Here is a 10782-nt window from a genome sequence, read left to right on the forward strand (position 1 = left end):
TATATATATATATAGTTCCTCCTCATCTTTAACACGAAGATGAGTTTGTATTCATGAGATGTACGCAGATGAGTTACACGCAAATGAGTTGTACATATGTCACGAAACCAACATGAATATTTATTTTTTTAATAAAGCAAAATAATCCGTACGTTTTGTTTGAAATAGTTATCTTCGAGTTAGCAAGAATATCGATTTTAAATCATGATAAAATAAACTTGCATTATATTTATAACGAAAATATATAATTAGGCCTTTTATACCTTTATAAATGTATAATTAGGAAAATACGTAGCTAGCGAAGACGAAGAACTTTAAATCTGTCTTATCATTTACGCGCAGATGAGTTTAATCTAATGATCGGACTTACACGTTCTAGGACTCAATCTTAATAGCTAGAGGGGGTTGACCTTAAATATGCTATTTACTAAGTTCAGACGATGTTTTAAATTACGAAATAAGTCTCAAAGACGTACTTTCTCTGAAAAAACATAACTTTCTTTCGTCGGATACGGATTTATGATCCTCAAAATATAAGAGGTAGCTGCAATCAGGGAAATATGGTCCCAATAGTTTGGTCAGGAAAGAGTTCCAAAGCTTCGACACCCCTAAATGTTGATTTTACTTTTTGCGTTTTCGCTATAACTAGAGAACTTATTAAGCGAAAGCAGAACTTTTCGCAGACAATTATTAAATTCGTTTATTCAAAATACTTCCATGCGAAAAATAACGTTTAGTAAATATTTATCAATCTTTATTATTTTATTTAAGAATGGTCGAAAAAAGTTTTAAATTACAAAGTATACACTTTTTGCGTCACTTTAAAGAGAGTAGTTTTATATGGTAAAATAAGACATTTGAGTGAAATCAGCCAAATATTTCTGAGACATGAAATTTCAAAAAAGTCAGAAACTTAATATTTGATTTCTCAGAAACTATTTGAGAGAAACTTTTTTGACTTTTTCATTCATTTGACTTTCACTTGACTTATTTTATTCATTTGACTTTTTTTGACTTTTTTATGATTCCAAAATTTGGCTCACATTTTGTGTTTTATCATATAAAAATGAGCGAATTTCATAGTTGCGGGTAAATTTTTTTCTATTTGCCTAAAAAGTTTTCGAAATATAGCGCGAAATACGTAAAAAGTAAATGTAAAAGTAAATGTAAATGTACAACAATGGATCCAAATTTTGGAGTGCTCTCCGGACCAAACTATTGGGATCGAATTTCCCTGATTGCAAGTACCCCTATATTTTGAGGATCAGAAATCCCAATTCTTTGAAAGAAAAAAAAAGGTATGTTTATTCAGAAAAAGTACGTTTTTGAGTCTGATTTCATATTTTAAAATATCGTCTGCACTTATTAATTAGCATATTTGAGTTCACCCCTTCGAGCTTTTAAGAGTGAGTCCTAGAATGTGAAAATCCGGTCATTAGATTAAAAGTTATTCTGGGTCCTTTTTTATTATTTTTTTGTTGCTTACTGTACTTATTAGACACGAAGCGTATGTCAAGTAACCAACATAAGCCACGTCACGTAACCCTTTTAACAAAGTGAAGTAACTCGTGCGTTTTGTTCCATTTGGAATTGAGTTATCTTGAAATATCTTAAAAAGTTTGATCAAAGAGTGCTAACAAAGTCTATTTACTTATTGATTCCGTACTCACAAAATTGTGTACACACTTCAGCAGAGAAGATTTTAAGGCCTATTTAGATACTGATTCCAGAGTAAATACTGGAAGAGAAGAACAAATTCTTGAGTGAGTAAAGATTTAAGAAAAACTAGGTATAAGTTTGATTATGCAGCCACTGATAATTGATGCATTGACTTCCCAAGTGCACCAAAGACCAAAGCAAATAAAGCAGCTCAAATCTTAAAGAAGGGCGAACACACATTTTTAAAACTTATTTTTTAAAAATAAAATGCACATGTTGTTTTGAAGTTTGTAGGGTAATTTAATAGAAAAAGCTTACAAAAATGCCCCCAAATCATCAATTAGGTCAAAAAGCAAAGAAATGTTTTAATTTTTCGTTATAACTATAAATATTATAACGCTATTCTGGAATGGGTTTATATTTCGATTATCCATACAAGGATTTGTTAATTTGATTCCTTCACACACAGAGACATATAAGTATATATATAAGCACTTATTTATAGGTATATATGTCTGTGTGTGTGAAGGAATCAAATTAACAAATCCTTATACGGAAAATCTAAAATTGATCCCGAGTAATCAGTTTAATTCTGAAGTTATCGTACATTGAAGATGCTAGCAATATTTTGGGATTCGCTCTTTGTTGTTTATAATGAGCATGGTATTGGTCATTATATTCCATATTTATCCATTTCATTTATCATTGCGAACAACGGGCGTGAAATAAACGCATTTGATAATTATCATTATAGTTAAAGTTCATAAGATTTCACTTGTCGAAATTCATCATGTAACATTTTTATACATTGTAAGACATGTTACTCACACTTAAAGATATTTTATTTTATGATATATTAACGTGATGCTCAAAATAGAAATTATCATTGCATTTTCAAGCTTTCATCAAATCTAGAAATAATTTTGGAAGCCTTAATTTCGAAATTTTATATGCAATAAAATAAAAACTTAAAGTACTTCAAGAAATAAATCTTTTTTCAAAAATAAAATATTTTTCAAAAATATACTAACCTTTTTTTTTACCTTAGGGATTTTAAAGGACGTTTCTAATGAAGTAGTTTATAAAATTTGATATTATTCGTCTTTATCAACAGTGTCTTTATTGTCATATTTTTCGTCTTTAGCTATCTTTTCTATCTTGTTTATTTTAGTAAATCTACTTATTAATTATTAAATTCGGTACATACCCGTGGTATATTTATATTAAAAATAATTAGTTCAATGCATGTAATTGACTTAAACACGTAAAGAATATTACTTTGATATAAAAAATATAATGTCTTTATTGAATTTTTATACTTCTCTTATATTTTTTCTATTTTTTTTCTGTAAACCATAAGTTTTTTCTTTTTTTTTATCCGTTCATCGAATTTTGAATTTTTCTTAAACATTAAATGTTTCAACTCTCTTTTATTTCAATTTTCGAACTCTCTGTTTTATTTATCTTAATTTTTTTAAAGACTTTTTTATGTTTTCAATTTAAAAAATATTAACGTGACAAAAATATAATTCTGATAGATTAAATGCTGTAAGTGTTTTAATGTGAACAAAAAGTAGTACAGTTTTATATAAAGAAAAGGAAATTTTATTTTAATCACTTACTAATATTATGTAAAAAATCTAAAATAGTTTTTGTAAGTTTTGTAAAAAAAAAATTCAGTAAGTTTTTTATTAGTTCGACTCAAATAGAGGTAAAGTTTCAGTTAAATGTCTATGCCATATTTCATTTTTAGTATTAAAAAATGTATAATTTCTTTCAGATTTTTAAAGCTAATTTCTCTTATTTTGCCGTTTATGTACTTATGAAATTTTAATGCCAGTCTCAAAATGTTGCTAGAATAAGATTTTTAATTTATATTACTGAAATATAACACAATTCAAAACAAAATGTAATAGATAGGAATGAAGAGTTAGTGAAGGAAATTTTTAAACTTCATTAACATTTATTTCAAATATATTTAATGCAACATATTTATAATTCTCCAGAGTTCACAGTTTATAATACTTATGTATGCTGTATGAATTGGTTTTGAATATTTAACCATATGCATGAATTTATGTTAATTTTTAAGAAGGATATCATCTCATAAATTTCACGAGTGCTTCTTTATGAATAATTCCATTGCACTTCTCCTAATAATCTTAACTTGGACTTGAATGATATATTTTATTTTCACTAATTATATTGATATTTTAATTTTATATTTTATAATTTCAAATACTATACAGATAGCAACATGAAGTTGATTTTCATGTTAGCAACAACCTTCTTTATCACGAAGTCCATCAAGATCTATAAATGATTATCAAATAAGCCACGCAAGCTTGGAACAATATTTCATATAACTAAGCTAGTTTACGAGCTATAATGTTGGAATTATGGAATTAAGCTTGCTTAAACTGCTCTTATGTAGAGATATTGAATTTGCTTATACAGAACAAGGATAGAAAGAACATATAAAATCAAGGACTAATCATAATTCGCATATCAAGTGTAGAAAGCTTTCTCAAACACAGGATAAATCCATCCTCTCAAGGTTTTTTTTTCAGATTTTATGACCATCACAGAATCAGTGCTCTGATTTGCGCAGGTTTTTCTATACGTATTATTTAACACTTTAAAAGTGAAAGCTCGCATGATCTTTAAGTTTTCAAGCTGAACAAAATGTTGCATTTTTGAGGCTGGACAAAGAAGGCAAAAACAAAATTCACAGTACCTGTAAATCAAGGCTAAGAAGTGAGATTTTTAAAAAAAGTTTTTTCATGTTTTCATTTAGTCTGTAATTAACCAAGCATTTCATACTAATATGTAAAGTATGCAATGCTTTAAAAAAAGGAAGTTTTAAAAAAGGATGAATTGGTCTAACTTTTTATGCCAAACAAACAAAAATGAAAACATAAGGTTTGCCGTACGGTTGCCTGCTATCTGAGTATATTTCATTATATCTTAGCTTTAATTTTGACGAAATATATTAATTTTAAATAAGCAATTATCATCTATCCGAATCAATAATATTTTAAATGAATTTAAGTGAACGAAATAAATTTCAAATCAATTGCACTTTTACTTATTACTTAATAAATTACTTGCGGGACTTATTTTTAAAATTTAATGAGAAAATTTTATTGATTTTGCAATTCCAGCTGAAATTATTAGATATTTTCATTCAACTAAACATCCGTAACTTGAGTGTAGGATAAATTAATTTAGGGTAAAAATGCAAAACTTGTAAACCAAAAAGAGATTAATATTCAATTTGTATAAATTATGTAAATTTTAAAGTATAAAGTTGGGAACGCATATTGTAATTAAGAAAAAAAAATTTTATTGAATTTTGCATGCACAATATTGTGTATAGTAAATCATTTGTATTCAAACAATAATGTACAATTCACTCAAAAAATAAAAAAAATGGACCACCTTGAATAACTTGTGAACTAATGATCGGATCTTCACGTTATAGGACTCAATTTTAATGGTTAGATGGGGTGACTTTAAATATGCTAATTATTTAATGTACACGATATTTTGCTGAATAGTTCATGAGACATAAAATTTTAAAAACAAAAGTCGCATATAGAAAACTCGATTTATCGGAAACTATTTCTCCCAAAATTTGTATTTTATTATGTAGAAATTGTGGATCCTTTAAAATGATGCAAAACATTTCTTCCCTTGCAATTCAAATTTTTTCGAGTATTAAGCCAAATATTAAAAAAATAATAAATATTCACTAAAATTTATTTTTTGTAAGTGACATTTTATTTTTTATTTGGATAAATGAATTTTGTGATTGTGTGCGCATTTTTAAACTTGCTTAAACTATTTTCGATATAAGCTGAAATACTCAAAAAATAAAATTAAGGGCTGTAAATTTTGGTCCCATTCCCAGATTCCGTCTATGCATTTGGGGTCAGAATTCCGAATCCGTCGAAAGAAAATATGTTTATTCGAATAAAGTACATTTTTGTGTCTGATTTTGCAGCTAAAAGCATCACATGTACTAATTAATTAGCATATTTGAGGCCATCCTCTCGAAATGGAGTACTAGACCGTGAATATCCAATCATTAGATCGAAAATCATACAGGATAGCCCGCTTTGTTTTCCTTTTTGAGCACCGTACAGATGTTGTATACGATAGTATTTGAATTGAATAATTTTAAATTTCCTGTGTAATGAATTATAATAATATAGTAAAAATGCTGTTATAATTTATGCATAATTAATCTTTTCTCGTTTCAGAAAGTTATAAAGAGGCTTTCCTCTATTTCATGCGAAAAAAAAGAAAAAAACAATATAGTAATTCATTTTGCTTCGGGAATAACTCGAGTTGTCTAAACATCTAATAAGCGCAGTCAGCAGTAGTTGATAGTCAATTAGCAGTTAGTTAAATAGATAATAATTAAAAATTACTTGATATTTTCATTTTATTAACTTGCAAATAATATGTTTGTTTGACATGTAAACTAAAAAATAATACAAGCACGTTATCGTTATACTGGTATACACATTTAAATGAAGAATACTTATACGTATGACAACTTCAAGACAGATAAAATTGAATTCCCTTGGTCTGCGGATCTCAAAAAAGTTGAATTCCTAGTATTTTTTTTTCTAATGAAACAGTTACGATGACGCTGTCATTTAAAAAATTGAAAATGACAATCACGCTGTCATTTAAAAAAAAAAAGACTAGGAATTCAACTTAAATTTTTTTTTTATTTCTAGTAACCGCATGAATTCAGTTTTGTGCTATTTAAAGATTTCAAGGCATTGCATTCTTCACATCATTGATTCTATTTTAGATTTATCATTCAAGTTTTATTCGTATTGATTCCTATTTATATGAAACAGTTTATTATTTTCAATTTTATTTTTAAAGATTAATTTTATTTTTAAAGAATCATTACAGAATAAAAATGAAAAATCTCAAAATTAAAGCACTCATTGCGAATATTATTGTTGTGTTTCCTAAGAGGTTATGTTGAAATCGTCGACAATCCCGTAACCGACAGATCATATCATCAACGCAATTTTGCGCACCGTACACTATCATTTTGTTTATAACTCATATTACCGACAGTTAATTTTTCCAACACAATCACTCTCCGATAGTTTTCTTTCTCCTTCATAATATTACGTTGAAACGATCACTTCACCGACATGATCGTTTGAGTGACATATATATTAAGTTTTGATTCATATGTTATGACAAACTATTCTTATTAATTGTACAAGTCCTTGGCGTGGAAAAACTTTTACGAAGTTATTTGATATTGGAAGTGCATTATTTTTAATAATTTCCGATAGGCTATTAAATAATTTATTTTGACCGGAAGATTACCGGATTGTACTTAAAAATTTAAGTATATATAAAATCTTCTCTGAGATGTAGGATTCAGATCTAGAGATCTTACTGGTTAATCCATATTTTGAGTATCTTCGACCAAGGTATACATCAAAATGTCAAGCCCTGTAGGGATGCGCGTTGTCATCCGTAGAAATCTCATTTGACAGCAAATGAAAAAATGAAAATGCGATTGTTCTTTAAATTTTGGATGTTAAAGCAATTTATCCCAAAATTCTTTGCCTCTCTAACTATAAACATTTAAGAAAATTCATTGCACTTTTTTTTCTTAAATTTAAAGCAAAAAACTATTCTTAAATCTGTTGATATAAGTGAAATTGATTATCAAATATTCATTATTTTTTAAACATTGTAAAAAAATTGAAAAAAAGTTTTTTTTTACAAACTGATTGAAAACATAGATATTTTCAGACGTGAATATAAACAAAATAGTTAACTTTAAATCCATTTTTTTATCTTGTGTAATTCTATCAACCTAATATAAATTTGTTTAAAATATTTAGCAGAACTTGTTCTTTATAAAATAGATTCAAAAGCAGCTATTTTTTTCATTGGTATAAACAGTATAATTTATTAAAAATATCAGTTATAATAATAATATGACTTTGCCTAAAGTATTTTTTTAAGAAAAACTAATTATTTATCTTTACAAACCTTGGACTCGAAACTAATTTTCAAAGTTGCTCTAAACGAACTAATTAACCTCAAAATTGTATGTCATGATTTTTTGTCCAAACTAATCCTTAGTTAATCATCTACATCTTAGTTTAAAAAAAGATAATATTGATCCTAAAACAATGTTTTAGTAATCTCCTTAACCAAGTGCATCCAACCATTTCCTTTTTGTTAACAAAAGAGTGGAATTTCAGAATTAAAAATCTGTATAATGGATTAAACAAATAAAGATTATGATATTAAATAATGAATGCATTAAGAGAATTAACATGCAAAAAGAAGTGTAAGAAGGTGTATTTAAAGGCTTAATTCTTTAAAACGTAATAATCAGCAAACATTTTTTTTTTCATTTCTTATAAATATTTAAGTATTGTGAAGGTTGCGAGATATACAGACAGCAGTATTATTATTAACATTTTATCGCAAACTAACTGAATACTCATTTCTCATTTGGGATAAAATGTAAAAAAAAGGAAAATAATCAATAAATTGGCAATTATCAACATTACGCAATCATAGCAAAACTGAAAGACACAATCCGCAATAAATGAAAGAGCTAAAATAACTAAAATACTTTTCATTATTGATTGTCAATCTTATTGGTAGTTTTACGTTATTAGATTAATTTTAATTAGATTAATTTGCTTTAAACTCAATATCATTCAGACCCGATATTATATATATATATATATATATATATATATATACAGTCCCTGGCCATATTATTAGATGCACTATAAGATTCTATGTAAAATCTTAATTGTCAGGTGATACTATACATCTTCATTGTTTTTACGTGGTTTACACCTGTTTACGTTCGTGTATCAATTGGTTAAATTAGATGATATACAATATGAATTCGACGATTGGTTAAATTCGACGATATGTAATACAAATATAGAACATTTATTATATCAGGTAATATATTAGTATAGTATAATAATTAGATCAAAATATTGGACTCCCCATAGTTTTTTAATAATTGCAAGTTTAGCACGAGTTTATAGGCAATACTTTTATATTTGAACATATATGTAATGGGTTATTATTCAGGAGATTTTTGATATACTTCCCTATTTGTATTTGTTTAACGTATTGCATTACAATGTTAACCAATTGCTACACGAGCGTAAACAAGTGCAAACCTGTTTCAGCCGCATAAAAACAATAAAGCTGTAAAGTATCACCTGATAATTAAGATTTTACATAGAATTTTCTAATAGTTTGGCCAGGGACCGTATGTATATACACTCATGGACAAAAAAATTAGCTCACCAAGAAGGAGTAGTCAAAATGAAACGAAATTTTAGATACATAATGACTACTTTGATAAAAGTAAATGTTCAGAAAATCAAAGATTATCGTTTTTCTTTGATTTTCTAATCATTTACTTACATCAAAGTAGTCATTACGTATGTAAAATTTCGTTTCATTTTGACGACTCCTTCTTGGTGAGCTAATTTTTTTGTCCATGAGTGTATATATGCATGGGTGATTCTATGGAAACATGACAATTCGGGAGAAAAATTTCTTCAAATTTAAAGTCTTCAAAATTATCGAATTTTTTTTTTGTATATTTATTACAAGTATTAACATCTTACAGACAACAGTGTAGTTTGTTGATATTTGCTCAAGAAAAAAAAATTTTAATGCCAGAATGAACCGAAATTTGAATGCCAGTAAAACGACATAATAGCTTAGAATGAAAGAAAACGGTCAGTCTAAGCTAATACTAAGTAACATAGTAATAATAATAGTGAGTAAGAAACTCAAAATGACAAAGTTGAAAAGTTTATTTTAATTTTATATGTAAATAAATTCCAAAAATAATTATTGTGAGCAATTTTAACATACCGTTTCTTCTCGTCTTCTCGTTTTTTTTTCTCAGTTTTTTTTCCTTGATAATTTTTAGGCCCCATGTTTTAAAATAGCCTAGTAAAATTAATTTTATAATAATTTACTTTGGGAATTTTTTTATTACATTGTTTAAATTTAAAATATTTCAAATCATTTTATTTTACAACTTCATTACATTCTTTAATTTATACACCCAAGTAGAGTTCTAAGACAATGTCAGAATTAAATTGTACAGTGATGTTCTTAGATTATCTTTTATACTTTAACTAACTGTGTTTTGAAAGAAAAAAAACCCTGAAGGTTTTGCTTTAGATGAACCATGAATTGTTTAAATTTATTCCTTTATCCACTTTAAAAGAATCAAAAATATTTTTGTTGATGATATGTACAGAAGAAAATTGTGTATAATAATCAATCAAGAAACAAATAAATAACTTTGATTACATCTAAGCATATTGCAAAGTTACATAAAATCGCTATTAGGTTAATATTTGCTTTCCCTCTTTACATTCAACTGCTTAAGAAATTTTCTGGTAACTGTGTCAATGTCCTGGCATTCATAAGCCAGGAAAATGACAGTCAGGATAATAACAATTTGCCGTTTTATAGCATTTAACTATACTTTTATTTAATATTACAGCCTAAGACGTTTACATTCCGCAGAAAATAACAGGATTTCTTTCAATAACTCAGGTGAATCTATGTAGTTTATGTTATTAAGGCTTTTAAGAAGACAGGAAAATGACAACATAAAAACCTACTTACCATGTAAAATTTTTTGAAATAGATTTTGAGGCGGAAAGCTCATTCTTTATTCCTGAAATAAGACATGTTCTGATAGGATGGTATTCGAAGCAATCTATTAACGTAAGATATTGATTGCTGACGCTATCTATTTTGGTTATAAATTACTAAAGACAAGTGCCCAGGAAAATGATTGATTTTATTCTGACAAACAAATTATTGACAGAAAAAATTATTTTCAACGAAGTTTTTGTAAATAATACCCTCTGAATATATTCTAGAAATGCTTACAACGGTTGAGATAAAATTAATTAGGTATTAAAAAATTTATGGGAAGTTATAAAGCTAGTTTTTATTGGAAATATTGTTTGTGATATACCAGGAAAATGACATTATGAAATTCAATTAAATTTTGTAAATATGCAAAACTGCCAATGCTAATGTAAAGTCATTTTA

The sequence above is a fragment of the Parasteatoda tepidariorum genome, chromosome 1 (genome assembly GCF_043381705.1).
Source record: "Parasteatoda tepidariorum isolate YZ-2023 chromosome 1, CAS_Ptep_4.0, whole genome shotgun sequence".
NCBI lineage: Eukaryota > Metazoa > Arthropoda > Arachnida > Araneae > Theridiidae > Parasteatoda > Parasteatoda tepidariorum.